The following is a 22628-nucleotide window of genomic DNA, read 5'->3' as shown; positions in this document are numbered from 1 at the left end:
TAACACAATAATAGTGGGGGACTTTAACACCCCACTTACACCAAAGGACAGATCATTCAGACAGAAAATTAATAAGGAAACACAAGCCTTAAATGACAAATTAGACCAGACAGCCTTCATTGATATTTAGTGGACATTCCATCCAAAAGCAGCAAAACACACTTTCTTCTCAAGTGCACACAGAACATTCTACAGGATAGATGACATCTTAAGCCAAAAATCAATCCTTGGTAAATTTAAGTAAATTGAAATCATATCAAGCATCTTTTCTGACCACAATGCTGAGATTAGAAATCAATTACAGGAAAAAAACTGTTAAAAACACTAACACATGGAGGCTAAACAATGTGTTACTAAATAATCAATGGATCACTGACGAAATCAAAGAGGATATCAAAAAGCACCTAGAGACAAAGGACAAGGAAAACACGATGATCCAAAACCTATGGGACGTAGCAAAAGCAGTTCTAAGAGGGAAGTTCATAGCAATACAACCTTACCTCAAGAAACAAGAAAAATTTAAAATAAACAACCTATCCTTACACCTAAAGCAACTAGAGAAAGAAGAATAAACAAAACCCAAAGTTAGTAGAAAGAAAGAAATCATAAAGATCAGAGCACAAATAAATGAAATAGAGATGAAGAAAACAATAGGAAAGATCAATGGAACCAAAAGCTGGCTCTTTGAAAAGATAAACAAAATTCATAAACCTTTAGCCAGACTCATCAAGAAAAAAAAAGGAGAGGACTCAAATCGATGAAATTAGAAATGAAAAAGGAGAAGTTACAATGGGCACACAAAAATACACAGGATCATAAGAGAGTGCTACAAGCAACTATATGCCAGTAAAATGGACAACCTAGAAGAAATGGACAAATTCTTGGTAAGGTACAACCTTCTAAGACTGAAACAGGAAGAAATAAAAAAAAGTGAACAGACCAACCACAAGTACTGAAATTGAAACTGTGATTAAAAATCTTCCAACAAACAAAAGCCCAGGACCAGATGGCTTCACAGGCGAAATCTACCAAACATTTAGACAAGAGTTAACACCTTCCCTTCTGAAACTATCCCCAAAACTTGCAGATGAAGGAACACTCCAAAGCTCATTCTACAAGGCCACAATGACCCTGATACCAAACCAGACAAAGATATCACACAAAAAAAGAATATTCCATGCCAATATCACTGATGAACAAATACGCAAAAACCCTCAACAAAATACTAGCAAACCAAATCCAACAACACATTAAAAGGATCATACACCATGATCAAGTGGGATTTTTCCCAGGGATGCAAGGATTCTTCAATATCCGCAAATCAATCTTTGTAATACACCACATCAACAAATTGAAGAAGAAAAACCATATGATCATCTCAATAGATGCAGAAAAACCTTTTGACAAAATTCAACACCCATTTATGAGAAAAACTCTCCAGAAAGTGGGCAAAGAGGGAACCTACCTTAAGATAATAAAGGCCATATATGACAAATGCACAGCAAAAATCATTCTCAATGGTGAAAAACTGAAAGCATTTCCTCTAAGATCAGGAACGAGACAAGAATGTCCACTCTCACCACTATTATTCAACATAGTCCTGGAAGTCCTAGCCATGGCAATCAGAGAAGAAAAAGAAATAAAAGGAATACAAATTGGAAAAGAAGAAGTAAAACTGTCACTGTTGGCACATGACATGATACTATACATAGAGAATCCTAAAGACGCTACCGAAAAAACTACTAGAGCTCATCAATGAATTTGGTAATGTTGCAGGATACAAAATTAATACACAGAAATTTCTTGCATTCCTATACGTTAACAATGAAAGATCAGAACGAGAAATCCAGGAAACAACCCCATTTACCATCGCATCAAAAAGAATAAAATACCTAGGAATAAACCTACCTAAAAAGGCAAAAGACCTGTACTCAGAAAACTATAAGATACTTACGAAAGAAATAAAAGGTGACACAAACAGATGGAGAGAGATCTACCATATCCTTGGATTGGAAGAATCAGTATTGAGAGAATGATTGTACTACCCAAAGCAATCTACAGATTCAATGCAATCCCTATCAAATTACCAATGGCATTTTTCATAGAATTAGAACAAAAACATTTACAATTTGTATGGAAACACGAAAGACCCTGAATAGCCAAAGCAATCTTGAGAAAGAAGAATGGAGCTGGAGGAATCAGGCTCCCCGACTCCAGACTATATTGCAAAGTTACAGTCACCAAAACAGTAGGGTACTGGCACAAAAACAGAAATATAGATCAATGGAACAGGATAAGAAAGTCCAGAGGTGAACCCACAAACCTATGTCACCTAATCTATGACAAAGGAAGCAAGAATATCCAATGGAGAAAAGACAGCCTCTTAAATAAGTGGTATTGGGAAAACTGAACACCTACATGTTAAAGAATGAAATTAGAACACTCCCTAACACCATACACAAAAATAAACTCAAAATGGATTAAAGACCTAAATGTAAGGCCAGACACTATAAAACTCTTAGAGAAAAACATAGGCAGAACACTCTGTGACATAAATGACGGCAAGATCCTTTTTGACCCACCTCCTAGAGAAATGGAAATAAAAACTAAAATAAACAAATGGAACCTAATGAAACTTAAAAGCTTTTGCACAGCAAAGGAAACCATAAAGAAGACCAAAAGACAACCCTCAGAATGGGAGAAAATATTTGCAAATGAATCAACAGACAAAAGATTAATCTCCAAAATATATAAACAGCTCATTCAGCTCAATATTAAAGAAACAAACACCCCAATCCAAAAATGGGCAGAAGACCTAAATAGACATTTCTCCAAAGAAGACATACAGACGGCCACGAAGCACATGAAAAGATGCTCAACATCACTAATTATTAGAGAAATGCAAATCAAAACTAAAATGAGGTATCACCTCACTCCTGTTAGAATGGGCATCATCAGAAAATCTACAAACAACAAATGCTGGAGAGGGTGTGGAGAAAATAAACTCAAAATAGATTAAAGAACTAAATATAAGGCCAGATACTATAAAACTCTTAAAGGAAAACATAGGCAGGACACTCTTTGACATAAATTGCAGCAAGATATATTTTTATCCACCTCCTAGAGTACTGGAAATAAAAACAAAAATAAACAAATGGGACCTAATTAAACTTAAAAGCTTTTGCACAGCAGAGGAAACCGTAAATAAAATGAAAGGACAACCCTCAGAATGGGAGAAAATATTTGCAAACGAAGCAACCAACAAGGAATTAATCTCCAAAATACACAAACACCTCACGCAACTCAATATCAAAAAAAAGAAACAACCCAATCAAAAAATGGGCAGAAGATCTAAATAGACATTTTTCCAAAGAAGACATACAGATGGCCAAAAATCACATGAAAAGATGGTCAACATCACTAATTATTAGAGAAATGCAAACCAAAACTGCAATGAGGTATCACCTCACACAGGTCAGAATGGCCATCTTCAAAAAATCTACAAACAAGAAATGCTGGAGAGGGTGTGGAGGAAAGGGAACCCTCCTACACTGTTGGTGGGAATGTAAACTGGTACAGCTACTATGAGGAACAGTATGGAGGTTACTTTAAAAAGTAAAAACAGAGCTACTATATGATCCAGCAATCCCACTCCTGGGCATATATCGGAGAAAACCATAATTTGAAAAAATACATGCACCCCAATATTCATTGCAGCACTATTTACAATAGCCAGAACATGGAAGCCACCTAAACATCCATCAACAGAGGAATGGATAAAGAAGATGTGGTACGTATACACAATGGAATATTACTACTCAGCCATAAAAAAGAATGAAATAATGCCATTGCAGCAATATGGACTGACCTAGACATTGTCATACTGAGTGAAGTAAGCCAGACAAAGACAAATATCATAGGATGTGGCTTATATGCGGAATTTAAAAAAAGGGTACAAGTGAACTTATCTACAAAACAGAAATAGTTACAGATGTAGAAAACAAACTTATGGTTACCAGGCGGTAAGGGTGGGAGAGGGATAAACTGGAAGATTGGGAATGATATATACACATTACTATATATAAAACAGATAACTGATAAGGACCTACTATATAGCACAGGGAACTCTACTCAGTACTCTGTAATGGCCTATATGGGAAAAGAATCTTAAAAAGAGTAGATATATGTATAACAGATTGACTTTGCTGTACACCTGAAGCTAACACAACATTGTAAATCAACTATACTCCAATAAAAAATTTTTTTAAATTGCCGCTTTTAGAAAATATATTGACAAATATTAACCGTCCCACTGGAGAACTCTTTCTAGATATAAGGTTTTAATATGAAAATTTGCATTATAGATATGATGCCTCATTCTTCAGATAGTTCTAATTTTACCATATGTCATGGTTATATACAAGAGAAATCCATACTAATATCTGTTCTATTAGTTATCTATATTACAGATGTTTTAAAAATGCTTCCAATGAGACAAACTATCAGTAGCACTTCTCCATGAAAAAAGGAAGATGATGGTACAAAACCAAGAAAATTTCTTATAATTGATTTGTTTTGTAGGGGGATTTTTCTTAATGAATTTTTACCCTCGTCTTCTAAATCAGGTCTCACTCTTTTCTCCAGTTGTTTCCAAGGGCTATATTTTTTCAATTTATAGACTTTATGGAAATAGAGGGTAAAAAGACAGATTATGTAAATTTCTTGTTTCTTTTGAAATTTATTTACATATCAAGCCAAGTCCATAGTAGCAAACAGATTTTTAAGTGAAGTTATAGAGGAAGAAAATGGAAATTAAAGCATTTCCCGTATATACTTCTATGTAATTATACTCCTCCCTTTTATAAACACTTGGTATAATGAAAAATGCTTGTGGACCATCCCTTGTTTTCCTTCACAAACATGTTATAATTTCTTATTTGGTTCTCATCTTGGTGCTAATACAATAGATTACCTAATATAAATGGGAAGTAAATTCTTTTTAACGTTTTTTTTTCTTAGCTTGGAAAGCAAGATTTTGTATTTATAAGTCACGTACAGTAATGCCATAAATTTGCTTCTGTCCTAAGATCAAATTCACCCTAAGAAAGTAGCTATAGTTAGCATGTAATTTATATTTATGATCTATTTCAGGTAAACCTGATATTCCTAGGCATTTGACATTTTTAGCTGTGACACTTCAGTAACCTTCTGTCAGCAGCAATGTAACAGAATGAAAAGATTAAAAAAAGAATGAAATTGGCATTAGTTTGTCTAATATGCTGATGAGAGTGATGTAACTGATGGATGATGAGGGCAAGTAACTGAGCAGTGATTCAGATACCCGAATCTCCTTCATGTGAGGATTAAAAAAAAGAATGGCAAATATTCCATTATGCGGACTAATAGCTATAGTATACAGCCATCTCCCCCTAGTTAACAATTTTTGTTTAGGCATCCACCCTTTAAAAAAGCGACAGAATCAAAAACTTGGGGATAAATCTTGATTTGTCTAAGCCTGTTCCTAGGTAATTCATAATTCCTTTTTCCTTGCCAGTGATCACATAGGAGGTGAGGATATAGCCCAGCCAATGAGTCATGGAGGCAAGTGTGCTGGAAAGTTTTGGAGAAAGATTTTGTTGTTTTTAAAAAGAAACACAGATGAAGAGATGGTGTTTTTTCTTTTGGCGAACTCTGTTTTGACTTGATTAGAAAGAAGCTGCAGTGGTCATCTTCTGACCACGAGGAAACCTAGTCTGTAGACAAGGGCTAACACTTTGAGGATACCAGAGTGAAACAATGGAGAAGATTTGGATCCTGATGATGCCACTGAGGAGCTGAAATAACCAACCTGGGAGCTATCTTATCTTGAAACTTCTTACTTCAGAATACATTTTAGAAAATTTTGAGTAATTTTGAGGTTTAAAATTTTTTTTATTGCAGTTGAAATTACTCTGAAATGTGTACTTACTAGGTATCTAGTATTATGCTAAGTGCTATACCTGGATTATCTCATTTAATACAATAAACCTATGAGCTAGCTATTGTAATGCCCATTTAACAGAAAAGGAAATTTTGTCTCATATACTTAAATCACATTACCCACAGTCACATAGCTAATAAATGGCATAGTTGAGAATTCAAAACATTTTTACTTCAAAGTTAGACTCTTAGATACAGTATCTCTTGAGCTACTGACTCAACGTTCTTTTATCAATATAATTCCACAAAAAATTACTGACAACATATTTTGGGGTATGTACTGTGCTAATCTCCTGAAATTTGTATTCAGATAAAAAGTTTTTTCTAGGAAGCATTATCTAAGATTGTACATGAGAACAAATATTAAGCCAACTCTACCAACAGGCCTGGTAATAGTGTTTTCTATTTGGTAAGTAACAGCCTCACTAAATAAGTAATATGCTTTATTTATTTCTGTAGCTTTAGTTTTAGAGTGGCTTGGAAAGCAGGGCAGACTGCAAAGATCTGTGTTGTGGTTTGGAGAGGTATGAATCACTTCTGTCAGGTCTGCATCTGTTGGGATATATAGGAAGGTCACCTTTGACTAATGGGAATTCTCAAGAGTGTAGCAGCAATCACATGTTCCAAGTGACTTAATTCTAATTGCAATCATGATATCCTTAAGGGCCTACTTAGAAATCACTGATTACTAAAAGTAAACAAATGTTTACTGAGTATTTTACTAAAGAACACAGAACTGTGCTAGATGTAGGAGACAGAAGAGAAACATGAGCTATGAAATACTAGCTATCGTAAAGCAGTATACACATTCTTGTTTGGGAGATGAGATTAACCCCCACAAAATAGAGAAAGATGCAAGGAAGTATCTATCATCAAACTTTTATTTATATGATAGTGAAAATTAGTTCAGAAAAGAGAAGGGATCTATAATCAGTTGCCAAACGTATATCTATATACCACCTTGCAAATTTCCAAAAGACTTCATGTTTTCTCATGTGATATTCACAAAATTGCATAAAGGTAGAAAAGTCAAATAATATTTAATTAATAATAACAACTACCATTAATGCTAATCTCCAATGGATCAGACATTGTGTAAGGCACTTTTCATTCTCTTTTTCTCATTTTATCCTCATAAGAATCTCATTTGGTAGGGACTACTGTCCCCACCTCCAGATGCTGAAACTGAATTAAATGAACTGACTGAAAATATACAACTAATAATTCACGCAGTTTGTACTTAACACTAACAATGCAAGTTGATGAGTTCTACTACTGAATTTTGCCAATACTGTGAAATCATGAATCTCCAAAACCTATACATACCTTGTCTATAAAGAAAAAATTTCCTTATTTTGTCTGAAATAGCCTGAAACAAAACTTCAGTAAGTCTAACCTTACTTTAAACATCACTTAGATCACTGTGAAGAAATTTTTAAAATGTAGGTCAGTCTGGAAGAGCCAGTGCTATATCCTCATCACACCAAATCTACAACAGCCTCCAAGGCAGTTAGGTTGGGACTAAATAAACGGGGATTTTTCCAGCCTCTCTTACAGTTAGTTGTTGATGAGAAGGTGATGCCAGACAAATATAGGGGTTTGTTACTGTAGCACAGCCTATCTTATCCTATTAAAGAGGCAATATTAATTATGTTTTTAGAGTTATTATTTCAATAGATAATGTTAAATAGGTCATTTGAATCACGCTGTTTGTATAACAGAAGTCAGGTACTCTGTTCTTACTGGGCTTCCAGATTTACTATTACTTAGATACTCTATATTCTGGACTCTCAGCCTCACAACCCCAGCTCAGTTAAGCCTAATCGACCCGTAATAACTAGGCCAGTGCACCAAATTCTTCTGAGAATGATTTGTATTTTAAAAGTATCTCATTAATTCATAAAATGAATACCAGAATAGTCCTGATGCATGCTCACTATATTTTATCCTCAAAAAAAAAATCTATTTAGAAAACCTAAATAAGATTAAAATAGGAACAAAGACTCAGAACAAAGAAAACTAAAGGCTTTTCTCATTAACTTCTAAGTTAGAGCAGTGATTCTCAAAACCAATACTTACATTGAATTCTTATATATATTATACATAAATTTTAATTGTGTTAAAATACACATAAACATAAATTTTACCACTATAACCATTTTTAAGTGTATGATTCAGTGGCATCAAGTACATTAACAATGTTGTGTGATCATCACCACTATTTTCAGAATGTTTTCATCATCACTCCAAACAGAAATTTTGTATCCATTAAGCATTAACTTCTCAGTTGCTCCCTCTACTCCACCTCTGGTAACCTCAAACCTACTTCCTGTCTTTGTGAATCATACAACTTTTAGAATCATAAAATATAGGCCTTTCATATATGGGTTATTTCACTTAGCATAATATTTTCCAAGTCCATCCAACCTGCAGCATTTTTCAAAACTGCATTCCTCTGTATGGTATAATAATATTCCATTGTATGGATATACCACATTTGTTTAACCATTCATTTGTTGATGGACACTTTTGTTGTTTCCACCTTTTGATAACTGTGAATAACACTTTTATGAACATTGGTGTACATGAATCTGTTTACGTTCCTGTTTGGTTACATACTTTGAAGTGGAATTGCTATGTTTAACTTTTTGAAGAACTGCCAAATTGTTTTCCACAACCACTGTACTATTTTACAGTTCCACCAGCAACGTAAGAGTGTTCCAATTTCTCTATATACTTGTCAACACTTTCTTTCTCCCTCTCTCTTGCACTTTCTTTCCTTTTCTTTTCAATAACAGCTATCCTACTGAGTGTGAAGCGGTATCTTATTGTATTTTTTTTCATGGTATATCACTCTATTTTAGATATTATATATGTATTGATAGTTTCAAAGTTTTTAGAATACAGTTATTTCACATCTTATATTTATTCCCACTTATTTGATGTTTTTAGTGCTATTCCTAATTGTTTTCAAAATTTATTTTTCTTCTTAATGCTTGTATATAGAAATACAATTAATTTTTGAATATTAAACTTGTTTCAGTTGACTTTGCTATTACTTTTAACAGTTTATCTGTAGTGTTTTTTAAAATTTTTCTATGAATAGAATTTTATTATTTGTGAATAGAACAGTTTTTCCTTCAAGCCCTCTCCAGTTTATAGGCCTTTTATTTATTTTTTCTTACCTTATTGCACTGACCAATTCTTGTTCAATAATAAATGAAAGTACTAATAGTGGGCATTCTTACTGTGTTCCCATTATTTAATAAACGGTACTGGGAAAACTGGACAGCTACATGTAAAAAAAATGAATTTAGAACATTCTTTAACACTGGACGCAAAAGTAAACTCTAAATGGATTAAAGACCTTAATGTAAGATACTATAAAACTCTTAGAGGAAAACATAGGCAGAACACTCTTTGACATAAATTGCAGCAGTATCTTTTTCAATCCGTCTCCTAGAGTAATGGAAATAAAAACAAAAATAAACAAATGGGGCCTAATTAAACTCAAAATCTTCTGCACAGCGAAGGAAACCATAAACAAAACAAAAAGACAACCCAAAGAATGAGAGAAAATATTTGCAAACAAAGCAACTGACTAGGGAATAATCTCCAAAATTTACAAACAGCTCATGCAGCTCAATATCAAACAAGCAAACAAACAAACAAACAACCAATCAAAAAATAGGCAGAGGACCTAAATAGACATTTCTCCAGAGAAGACATACTGATGGCCAAGAGGCACATGAAAAGATGCTCAACATCACTAATTATTAGAGAAATGCAAACCAAAACTGTAATAACGTATCACCTCACACAGGTCAGAATGGCCATCTTCAAAAAATCTACAAACAATAAATGCTGGAGAGGGTGTGGAGGAAAGAGAACCCTCCTACACTGTTGGTGGGAATGTAAACTGGTACAGCTACTATGGGGAACAGTATGGAGGTTACTTAAAATAAGTATTCGAAAGGATACATGCACCCCAATGTTCATAGCAGCAAGACATGGAAGCAACCTAAATGTTTATCGACAGATGAGTGGATAAAGGAGATGTGGTACATATGTAAGGGAATATTACTCAGCCATTAAAAACAATGAAATAATGCCATTTGCAGCAACACGGATAGACGTGGAGATTATCATACTAAGTGAAGTTAAGTCAGACAGAGAAAGAGAAATACCATATGATACTGCTTATATGCAGAATCTAAAAAAAAATGATATAAATGAACTTATTTACAAAAGAGAAACAGACTCACAGACTTAGAGAAGGAACTTATGGTTACCAGTGGGGAAGGGTGTGGGGAGGGATAGATTGGGAATTTGGGATTGACATGTACACAGTGCTATATTTAAAATACATAACCAACAAGGACCTACTGTATAGCACAGTACTGGTTCAATACTCTGTAATAACCTAAATGGGAAAAGAATTTGAAAACTAATAGATACATGTGTATGTATAACTGAACCACTTGGTTATACACCTGAAACATTGTTAATCAACTATACTCCAATATAAAATAAATTTAAAAAATTCAGATTCATGTGCTTCACCTTGGACCAGCCAAACAGGATTTCATACATAGAGTCCAGCAACCTGCTTATTAAATAAACACCTCATGTTAATCTTAGCCATACTGTTTTGGGAACTATTGCAACTATCAAGTTTCATCTAATTCTGTATATTCTATCTTTTCAATGTTTCTCATCCATTTCTCTCCTTTCCTATGGCCTCTACCCTAGTTTAAGCCTGCTTCATCTCTTAGCTGGACATCTGTAATAGGATTTCCTTGCCTCTAGGATATTTTCTACTCTAATTCATCCTGCACACAGGGGCCTTTTTAATCTTACTAAATCACAGCTCCACTCATTTAATGTGACAAGAACTTATTGAGAGCATACTATATACCAGGTGCTCTAGGGCAGAAGGTTCTAAGTGGGGTTGATAATCAGAATCATTAAGTGGGAGAAACCTTTTAAAGACAGAGATTCTCTAGCACTCCTCCAGGCCTACTAAATTAGAAACTATAGAGCCAGAGTTGAGAAAAGTTTATTGTTAAAAAGTTCCCCAGGTGACTCTGCTACTTTTGAGCAACACTAGACTGGAGCATATAAAGATTAAAACATTCTTCTGTATTTCAGATTGTACTGGGGGAGTTGTGAACATATGCAAATAACATATAACACATTGGTTAATGTGTTCCAAGTGCTACAAGAAAGAGTAATTCTGATTGCATTAACCACTTTTAGTAACACGCCAACCTGGAAGAAATCTTTTCCTCCTCTAATTTCCCACAGTACTTTATAATTCTCTTATAGTCTCATTTTTATCTTGCACTATAATTATTTTTGTATATGTCTCCTGTCCTTTCCACTTGTATTTGAGATCAGAACCTTGGCCTTATCAGAGCACATAATCTGACAAAGAATTTTTTTCAGAGTTCTAATTTATTTACAGGATAAAGCTGTATCCCCCAAAATACTAAATTATGCATGGTTATGCATTTAATAAATTATCTCAGAAATTGGATGTCCTTGTAACTCTTGGATATATGTGGCCAAATTTATGGATTTTAATCTCAGCAAGGCACTTAGTAAAGTTCCTTCAATAAAGCAGGTACTCAATAAAAAAGTTATGTGTGAACCAATGGGATCTAGGGAAAATGTCTTTGGATATGCAAAAACATACTTAGTATGTCCAGTATCTACTTAAGAGGTTATAGATTCCAAATGAAATAATATTCTGGTGGTTTTTGCAAACCAGATCCCTATGAGCCAAAACCAATCAGCTTGTTTTTGTTTGTTTGTTTGGATCACCCGGTATTTTGTTGGTGTGCTGGGATGTGTGTGTGTGTTGTGTTTTTTGTTTTTTGACACATTTTAATTTGAATGTCTTTGGGCAAATATTCTCTGACTTACCACAGGCTCTCCCACTCCCTATTACCTTACACTAATCTGATGTACACAATTATGTTATCTATAGGTCTAAAGATGAGAGTTCTAATGATGACAGACAACTGCTCCCAATCATTTCTTCTTTTTGACTGTTGGTTATTGTTACGGACTGAATTGTGTCCCCCCTTAAATTCGTATGCTGAAGTCCTAATCCCCAGTACTTCAGAATGCAACCATACTTGGAGATAAGGTCTTTAAAGAGGTAACTAAATTAAAATGAGGTCTTTAGGATGGGCCCTAATCCAATATGTCTGATGTCCTTATAAGAAGAAATATGGACACAGATGTGTATGTCCGTGAAGTAAAGACCATGTGAAGACAGAGGCAAAACTACATGCCAAGGAGAGAGGCTTCAGAATGAAATCAACCCTGCTGACACCTTGATATTGGACTTTCTAGCCTCTAGAATTGTGCAAAAATTAATTTCTGCTGTTTATTCCCTCAGTCTGTGGTATTCCGTTACAGCAAACCCAGCAAACTAATACAGCTACCAACTATACTTAATACTAATCTTAACTTAGGCATTTTTACATCAGAATTATGTTCAAGTCATTCTGCCAGGTACAGTGGTGAATACAACTCTAAGTAGCTTAGAATCTAGCAGATGAGGCAAACTATATGTAAGATACATTCATCAACATAAATGATAAAAATATTACCAGCCCTAAAGAAAAAAAAGCCAAATAAAGAGTATATTTATAATTCTATAGGTGTTCTGGAGGGAGAGAGTTAACTATGGGTTACAGCTCAAAAAAATTCAGAATGTGACCTGGGTCTTGAGAGATTAGTAAGATTCAACCAAGCAGAGGGGAGAGGCCATTTAGGTGAGAGGACTGGAGAGTACAAAGTCAAATGCTACTATAGAGAACATTGTTTTTCCCAAGTAAATCTAACTTAGATTCAGGTCTCCTTTCTTGGCTTTCTAAACTCTATAACCACTATATATTTCTAATTAATGCCCTAAATCCTTATAAAATTTAGGCATTTTCCCCCTGCAGATAAATAACAGTATAACTGACTTTGTTCAGTATAATACTGACATCCAAAGGATGGTCTGGTTCATCTCTAAAGCCTCTTGGGCTTCTGCTGAGAGTTGGTTTTATTTTCAAATGGTCTATGAGGGCAATAAGCAGCTCACAGAACATTGTCTTTTGAAATCTGGCCATTTTTTGATCTCTTGCTTGTCAAATCTCATCACAGTAGATGGCTCCACAGTGCAGGTGGCCTGTGTTTTCTTAAGTGCCTCTTCTGAAGAATGTGTTACTCTGTTCATTAATGTTTCATACCTAAGTATTCTAATATATTTAATTTCTTATTTAATGAAATTTCTAACCTTCAGGCTGAGTAAGTTATTTGGAATGTTTCATCCAAGCTGCTGGAAAAATGCTCAATAGCAAGGAGTTTTAAAGATGGAATTTTAAGAAAGGGGTTGGCAGGAACCTAAACACATATAGATCTAAGCTTTCATAAATGCTTCCCTGTCTTAAGTGTAGAAGAAGAAATTCTTCTTGATAAGCAGATAAGTTCTGCTGAATTTTTCTTTTAGATTTTGGAGACAAGAATTTAACAACGACTTTTGTTTTGTTTAAAAGATGTTTCAAAGCTGTTAAGTTTTTTTTTTAAGTATTATTTGTCTGTAGAAGGCCTTACTTCTCCTCCATCATTTCAACAATGCTTACTTTCTTCCATAAATGAGAGACTTATGTGAGACCATTATCGCCAAAAGAGATACACGTTGAACCAAAGGAGCCATGCATAGCACCTGGTTTCAATTATTTTAGATTCAAGTGATGATCTAAGAAAGGAGGAGCCTCAGCTGAATTAGTTTGATTCCTGTAATGGTCTGGACTCAAAGCACCTGCCCATCTTACCATCTAACTTCAGACTTATGGGAGATTAAGAACTTAGAGAAGCTTTTAGACTGTTACATAAAATTTTAAAATTAAGCTCTTTAATACCCAGTTTAGATGAAATTTGACGGTCAGAAATAACTAGAATTTTAAATTTAACCATAACTCAAGTTGCACCCAATATTTAAAGACTACAAACTGTGTACGATACAGTAAAAATTCACACGGTAAACCATTACTAAATGTTTAGAAATCCAAATTTTCACCTTTTTCTGTTTTTAGTACCCGCTCCCCGGGTGACAAAGTGGACTCAAGTTTCCGTTACCCCTTACCCAACAAGGGGTGGTGGTACTACACGCTTACCTTGGGGAAACAACTTGCACTTTATAACTGGACAGGAAAATCGTTTGGTGAGAGAGAAGGCTAAAGGAAACGGAGGCCGGTGGCGTGACCGTAGCACAGGCCCACGGTTTCTCTTCAGGAGACGGCCTCAGCCCCAAACTACCTGGACCACCTAATAGGACCGCTTTTCCCGCCGAGTCTCACCTTCCGGCTCTAAGTCACCACAGCCCGCCCACCGGAAGCCGTCGTCATGGCAGCGCTGTTTGGTCCCGCCCCATCCCCTCGCCCCGCCCACCGCCTTGTACGCTTGCGGCCAGCTGGGCTTCGATTGGCCCATCTGTCCTTCACTCTGGGAGACGTTCCGGGCTGCGAGGCTCTGGAGCTCTTACTTGAATTTGTGGCGCGGAGAGTTCGTGAGGTAAGGAAGGCAGCTGGGTGTCTTGCTGGAGCCAACAAACTGGGTGGTGAGCGACCCTGAGGGGAGAAGGACGAAAAGGGCAGCCGAGGTGCAGGGACGCTGAGTCAAACAAGCCGCCTCGAGATGGGGGGCTTCAGCCGGGCTGCTTCCCTCCCTGAGGCAGCCCCTCTGTTCGCTTCCTCGCAGCCTCTAGGTTCTTCTTCTCACGTCGTTTTCCTCGCGTCTCAGAGACAACGCGCCCGCCCCTCTTCTGTCGTCCCTGGAGGGAGGCTCCTCCTGACGCTCCCTTTTCGTCTTCTTTCCCGAACGGTGTCTCTCAGTTCCTTCCCTCCCCAGTAGCAACCCTCCGACCCTGTCGTGCTTACACCTTCCCCAAGCGTACTTGACTCCCCGCGACCTCTTTAGTAATTATATCCGGCTCTCCATCACCAGCACTGTCAGAAACTTTCTACCTGCCCTTGACAGTGTGGAAAAGACTCCTGAGCAACCTGGGGAGCGCCCCACATCTCACAAACTGAGTCCAGAATGTTCCTTATCAAGGAATAGGATGCTGCTGTCCACTTCTTCCCAACTGGGACGCAGTGAAGGTCCCGTGGAAAGCGGCAAGTGGAAGCGCTGTATAAAGCGCTACAGAAATGTAAGATCTTGTCCCAGTTGCTGACTCTGAATGATTGGATTCCTGTCGAAAACAGGATTATTTTGTTCTTGGTCGGACCCTGTTAACACATACGTTTCGTTTTGGCGTTATGAATACTCTCCAAACCTTAAAACAGAACAAAGCCAATAGGTCTGTTGGGGTACAGTGAAACTGAGGCTTGATCGGTAACATAAAAAACAAACAAGCAAAAAAACACTGATTGAAAAGTGTTCTCTTCATTAACCTTCTGTGTCTATTATGATCTGACTCCCCCCACTACACCCCCATCGATTGAATTTCAAATTGAAATTCAGACCCACTTAAAGAGTTTTGTAGTATAAATGGACATCTTTTCCTATATCCCTTGTCTATGACTATGCAAATCTTCTATTTTCTTTCTAATCTGATCATTCAACTTGATTTTCTGTATGTCCAGCCTCTGGAACAGAGGTTCTTAACTTTTTTTTGGGGGGGGGGTCATAGTCCCCTTTAAGAAGCAAGGAAAACCTTGAATCTTTTGTATAGAATATGACACATACACACAAAAATTTTGTATCAATTTCAGGGTGTTTTAAAGTCCACTCTGAAGTACCGATTTCCATAGGACCTCAGTCCAGTTCTAGAAGTGTATTTATATTTCTTAAAAAGTAGAAATAGTTAAACAGCCAAAGCAGCTAAGTGCTTTACTTCTTAAAAATGGCCGTCATTTAACTTCTGAATTAAGACTTGTTCTGAAGAAAGTTGGGGTGGGAAAGCTTGAAGAAGTTGTATTAGTAGCACCACTTTCAATTGAGCACTGGGTTAAGAATTTTAGAGAAGTCACTGAAATGCTTTCTAAAATTAAAGGAAGGCCATTCACAGATGAGGGTATGGGCACACAGGCATATAAGAAGTAAATTGACAAGATGTTGTATCTTTTTGCATTAACATAAAAATTAGGAGAATACTTGATCAACATCAAGAGTTAAAATAATTTTTGTGCCTTAATGTTTTGTATGTCTTATAGTAAAATGATTTTTATCGTGAAATTCCACTAGCTTGTTCTGAATATAATTTATATCATCAAGCATTATTTTTTCACATTAGAACTTTAGTTCACCTGAAACTTAGTTTTGTGTATGATGTGAGAAATGGTTTTAACTAAAAATTTTTTGTTGTTTTGTTGCTGTTTGGAAAACATTGGCCCATGGGCCAAATCTGACCCACTATCTGGTTATGTAAATAAAATTCTGTGGGAACACAGGTACACCCACTTGTTTACTTGTTGTCTGGCTGCTTTTGTGCTACAACGTCAGAGTTGAGTAGTTGTGACAGAAACTATATGGGCTTCAAAGCCTGATATATTACTGTCTGGCCCTTAACACAAAAAGTTTGCCAGCCCCTGGAATAGGACATCCTTTCCTCACTGAATGGATAATGTCATGTTCCCATACAGTTTCTACATACATATATGTGTGTGTATATATATATATACATATATATGTGTGTGTGTGTATGTTTGCCTTTGTTTTTGAGCTTTTCTAGTCTGTTTCATTTGTCTCGCCCTGCACATATAACATAGTGTTTTAAATTACCTTATCTCTAAACTAAGACAACATTCAGTAGGTTAAACTGCTCTCCTTACCCCCTATACCAAGTTGTTCTCTTGTCTTATTTATTCTTGGCCCTTAGATCTTCCATATTAATTTTTATGATCAGTTTATTAAATACCATGAGAAATCTTCTTGGGGTTTTGATAGGAATTGCTTTGAATATACACATTAATTTGGGAAGAACTGTCATCTTTACAATATTCAGTCTTTCCATCCGTGAACATAGTATATCCTGATTGTTTTTATGTCTTTTAATGTGATCTTAAAATTTTTTTCTTTAGAGTGTTCCATAAGGGAAATTGGTCTTGGTTTTGCTTTCTTGTGATTTTCTGATTTTAGCATTAGGGCAGTGCTGTCTGACTTCTTTAAATGATCTGAGATGTGTTGTATTCTTCTCTGTTTCTTGAAAGATTTTGTATAGGATTGGTATTATTTTTTGTTAAAGATTTGATAGAAAACACCAGTGCATCCATCCAGGCCTGGCGCTTTCTTTTTGAGGAGGTTTTAATGAAATTAGGAAAATGAGAGTAAAATCTATTGGCCTACATCTTACCATTTCTGGCACTCTATCTCTTCTTGTAGATGCAAGTTTTCATTAGTTTTCTTCAGTCTGAAGAACTTCCTTTAGCATTGCTTATGGTATGGCTTGTTGGTAATGGATTCCATTAGGTTTTTTTTTTTTTTTTACTTGAAAAGGTTTTTAGTTCACTTTCATTTTTGAAAGATTTATTTTTAAGCTGGATATATAATTGTGTTTTTTAGTACTTTAATATTCTATTGTCTTCTGTCTTGTGTTGTTGTTAGTAAGATATTTGGAGTCATTCTGATCTTTGTTCTCCTGTATGTAATGTGTCTTTTTTCCACCCCCTGGCTGCTGCTTTTTATAAAAGTCAGTTTTTTTTAGGCTTAATTTACATATGGCAAAATTCACTCTTTTTAGGAATATAGTTCTATGAATTTTGACAAATATAAGCAATTGTGAACTACTACCATAATCAAGAAATAGAGTATTTCTGTTAGTCTATAAAGTTACCTCATGCTCCTTTATAATCAATTCTCAGATCCCATACCTATCCCCTAGCAACCACTGATCTGATATCTGCCACTATACATTTGTACTTTGAGAACATGGTGTTAATGGAATTCTGTAGTATGCAGCCTTTTATGTCTAGCTTCTTTCACTTGGCATAATGCATTTAAGATTCATTCATGTTGTTGCATGTATCAGTAGTTTATTCCTTTTTGTGTGTGAATAGTACTCCATTGTACATATGTACCATAATTTGTTTATCCATTAGCCAGTTAATGGACATTTGGGTTGTTTTCAGGTTTTGGCTATTAGTAATAAAGCTGTTATAACCATTTACCTACAGGTCTTTGTGGGACCATAGATTTTTATTTTTGCTGGGTGACTACCTAGGAATGAAGCTGCTATGTTATACGACAAATGTATGATTAACATCCTAAAATACTACCAAACTTTTTCCCAAAGTGGCTATTCCATTTGTTTTCCTATCAGCAGCGTATAACAGCTCTGGTTATTCACATCAGCTCTTGGTGGCGTTAGTATTTTAAAATTTAACTATTCCATTCAGTGTGTATTGATGTTTCATTGTAATTTTAATTGCATTTCTCTGATAACTCATGATGTAGAGCATCTTTCATTTATTTATTTGCTATATGTATATCTTCTATGGTGAAGCATTATTAAAATCTTTTGCCTATTTTTTGGACAGCTTTATTGAGTTATAATTAAGGTACAACAAATTGCATATATATTTTTTAATTATTATTTTTTTATTGGAGTATAATTGCTTTACAATGTTGTGTGAGTTTCTGCTGTACAATGAAGTAAATCAGCTATATGTATACTTATATCCCCTGCCTCTTGGACCTCCCTCCTACTCCTCACCCCCCCCATCTCACCCATCTAGGTCATCACAGAGCACCGAGCTGAGCTCCCTGTGCTATACAGCAGGTTCCCAGTACCTGTTTTACACATGGTAGTGTATTTATGTCAAACATAATCTCCCAATTCGTCCCACCCTCTGCTTCCCACCCTGTGTCCACATGTCTGTTCTCTACATCTACGTCTCTATTCCTGCCCTGCAAATAGGTTCATCTGTACCATTTTTCTAGATTCCACATATATGCATTAATATACGATATTTGTTTTTCTCTTTATGGCTTACTTCACTCTGTATGACAGACTTTAGTCTAGGTCCACCCACATCTCTACAAATGACCCAATTTCGTTCCTTTTTATGGCTGAGTAATATTCCCTTGTATATGTGTACCACATCTTCTTTATCCATTCATCTGTCATTGGACATTTAGCTTGTTTCCATGACCTGGGTATTGTAAATAGTGCTGCAGTGAACATTGGGGTACATGTGTCCTTTTGAATTATGGTTTTCTCAGGGTATATGCCCAGTAGTGGGATTGCTGGGTCATATGGTAGTTCTATTTTTAGTTTTTTAAGGAACCTCCATACTGTTCTCCATAGTAGCTGTATCAATTTACATTCCCACCAACAGTGTAGGACGGTTCCCTTTTCTCCACACCCTTTCCAGCATTTATTGTTTGTAGATTTTTTGTTGATGGCCATTCTGACCAGTGTGAGGTGATACCTCATTGTAGTTTTGATTTGCATTTCTCTAATGATTAGTGATGTTGAGCATCCTTTCATGTGTTTGTCGGCGATCTGTATATCTTCAACAAATGTTGCATGAGAAATGAGAAATGTCTATTTAGGTCTTCTGCCCATTTTTGGATTGGGTTGTTTGTTTTTTTTTAATATTGAGCTCCATGAACAGTTTGTATATTTTGGAGATTAATGCTTCGTCTGTTGATTCGTTTGCAAATACTTTCTCCCATTCTGAGGGTTGTCTTTTCATCTTGTTTATGGTTTCCCATGCTGTGCAAATGCTTTTAAGATTAATTAGGTCCCATTTGTTTATTTTTGTTTTTATTTTCATTACTCCAGGAGGTGGGTCAAAAAAGATCTTGCTGTGGTTTATGTGTTTATGTCAAGGAGCGTTCTTCCTATGTTTTCCTCTAAGAGTTTTATAGTGTCCAGTCTTACATTTAGGTCTTTAATCCATTTTGAGTTTATTTTTGTGTTTTCTGTTAGGTAGTGTTCTAATTTCATTCTTTTACAAGTAGCTGTCCAGTCTTCCCAGCACCACTTATTGAAGAGGCTGTCTTTTCTCCATTGTATGTTCTTTCCTCCTTTGTCGTAAATTAGGTGACCATATGTGCATGGGTTTATCTCTGGGCTTTCTATCCTGTAACACTGATCTATATTTATGTTTTTGTGCCAGTACCATATGTCTTGATTACTGTAGCTTTGTAGTATAGTTTGAAGTCAGGCCTGATTCCTCCAGCTCTGTTTTTCTTTCTCCAGATTGCTTTGGCTATTCGGGGCTTTTGTGTTTCCATACAAATTGTAAATTTTTTTGTTTTAATTCTGTGAAGAATGCCATTGGTAGTTTGATAGGGATTGCATTGGAACTATAGATTGGTTTGGGTAGTATAGTAATTTCCACAATATTGATTCTTCCAATCGGAGAACATGGTATATTTCTCCATCTATTTATGTCATCTTGGATTTCTTTCATCAGTGTTTTATAGTTTTCTGAGTACAAGGCTTTTGCCTCCTTAGGTAGGTTTATTCCTAGGTATTTTATTCTTTTTGTTGTGGTGGTAAATAGGATTGTTTCCTTAATTTCTCTTTATGATTTTTAGTTGTTAGTGTATAGGAATGAAAGAGATTTCTATGCATTAATTTTGTATCCTGCAACCTTACCAAATTCGTTGATTAGTTCTAGTAGTTTTCTGGTGGCATCTTTAGGATTTTCTATGTATAGTATCATGTCATCTACAAACAGTGACAGTTTTAATTCTTTTCCAATTTGTATTCCTTTTATTTATTTTTTTCCTCTCTAGTTGCTGTGGCTAGGACTTCCAAAACTATGTTGAATAACAGTGGCGTGAGTGGACATCCTTGTCTTGTTCCTGATCTTAGTGGAAATGCTTTCAGTTTTTCACCTTTGAGAATGATGTTTGCTGTGGGTTTGTCATATATGGCCTTTATTATGTTGAGGTAGATTCCCTCTATGCCCATTTTCTGGAGAGTTTTTATATCATAAATGGGTGTTGAATTTTGTCAAAAGCTTTTTCTGCATCTATTGAGATGATCATATGGTTTTTATTCTTCAATTTGTTAATATGGTGTATCACATTGATTGATTTGCCTATATTGAAGAATCCTTATATTCCTGGCATAAACCCCACTTGATCATGGTGTATGATCCTTTTAATGTGCTATTGGATTCTGTTTGCTAGTATTTTTTTGAGGATTTTTGCATCTATGTTCATCAGTGATATTGGTCTGTAATTTTCTTTTTCTGTGATATATTTGTCTGGTTTTGGTATCAGGGTGATGGTGGCCTCTTAGAACGAATTTGGGAGTCTTCCTTCCTCTGCAATTTCTTGGAAGAGTTTGAGAAGGGTAAGTGTTAGCTCTTCTCTAAATGTTTGATAGAATTCAGCTGTGAAGCCATCTGGACCAGGACTTTTGTTTGTTGGAAGATTTTTGATTACAGCTTCAATTTCATTACTTGTGAAAAATCTGTTTATATTTTCTAATTCTTCCTGGTTCAGTCTTGGAAAATTGTACCTTTCCACGAATTTGTCCATTCCTTCGTCATTGTTGATTTTATTGGTGTATAGTTGTTTGTAGTAGTCTCTTATAATCCTTTGTATTTCTGTGGTGTCAGTTGTGATTTCTCCTTTTTCATTTCTAATTTTATTGATTTGCGTCCTCTCCCTTTTTTTCTTGATGAGTCTGGCTAAAGGCTGATCAATTTTGTTTATTTTCTCAAAGAACCAGCTTTTAGTTTTATTGATCTTTGCTATTGTTTTCTTTGTTTCTATTTCATGTTTTTCTGCTCTGATATTTATGATTTCTTTCCTTCTACTGACTTTGGGTTTTCTTTGTTCTTCTTTCTCTAGTTGCTTTAGGTGTAAGTTTAGATTGTTTATTTGAGATTTTTCTTGTGTCTTGAGGTGAGATTAAATTGTTATAAACTTCCCTCTTAGAAATGCTTTTGCTGTGTCCCATAGGTTTTGGGTTGTCGTGTTTTTATTGTCATCTGTTTCTATGTATTTTTTTATTTCTTCTTTGATTTCTTCAGAGATCTCTTGGTTATTTAGTAGTGCACTGTTTAGCCTCCATGTATTTGTGTTTTTTACAGTTTTTTTCCCCTGTAATTGATTTCTAATCTCATAGCATCGTGGTCAGAAAAGATGCTTGATGCGATTTCAATTTTCTTAAATTTTCCAAGGCTTGATATATGACCCAAGATTTGATCTATCCTGGAGAATGTTCTGTGTGCACTTGTGAAGAAAGTGTGTTCTGCCACTTTCGGGTGGAACGTCCTATAAATATCAATTAAATCCATCTGGTCTATTGTGTCATTTAAAGCTTGTGTTTCCTTATTTTCTGTTTGGATGATCTGTTCATTGGTGTAAGTGTGGTGTTAAAGTCCTCTACTATTATTGTGTTGCTGTCGATTTCCCCTTTTATGGCTGTTAGCATTTGCCTTATGTATTGAGGTGCTCCTATGTTGGGTTCATAAATATTTATAATTGTTATAACCTCTTCTTGGATTGATCCCTTGATCATTTCGTAGTGTACTTCTTTGTCTCGTAACAGTCTTTACTGAGTTATATTGAACATACAACAAATTGCATATATTTAATCATATAGTTTAATAAGTTTTGGCATACACCTATTAAGTCATCACTACAATCAAATTAACGTACGTGCTACAACATGGATG

This window comes from Eschrichtius robustus, chromosome 19 (assembly GCF_028021215.1).
Source record: "Eschrichtius robustus isolate mEscRob2 chromosome 19, mEscRob2.pri, whole genome shotgun sequence".
Classification (NCBI taxonomy): domain Eukaryota; kingdom Metazoa; phylum Chordata; class Mammalia; order Artiodactyla; family Eschrichtiidae; genus Eschrichtius; species Eschrichtius robustus.
The sequence above is the reverse complement of the archived record's forward strand: the minus strand, read 5'-3'. Positions refer to the sequence as shown.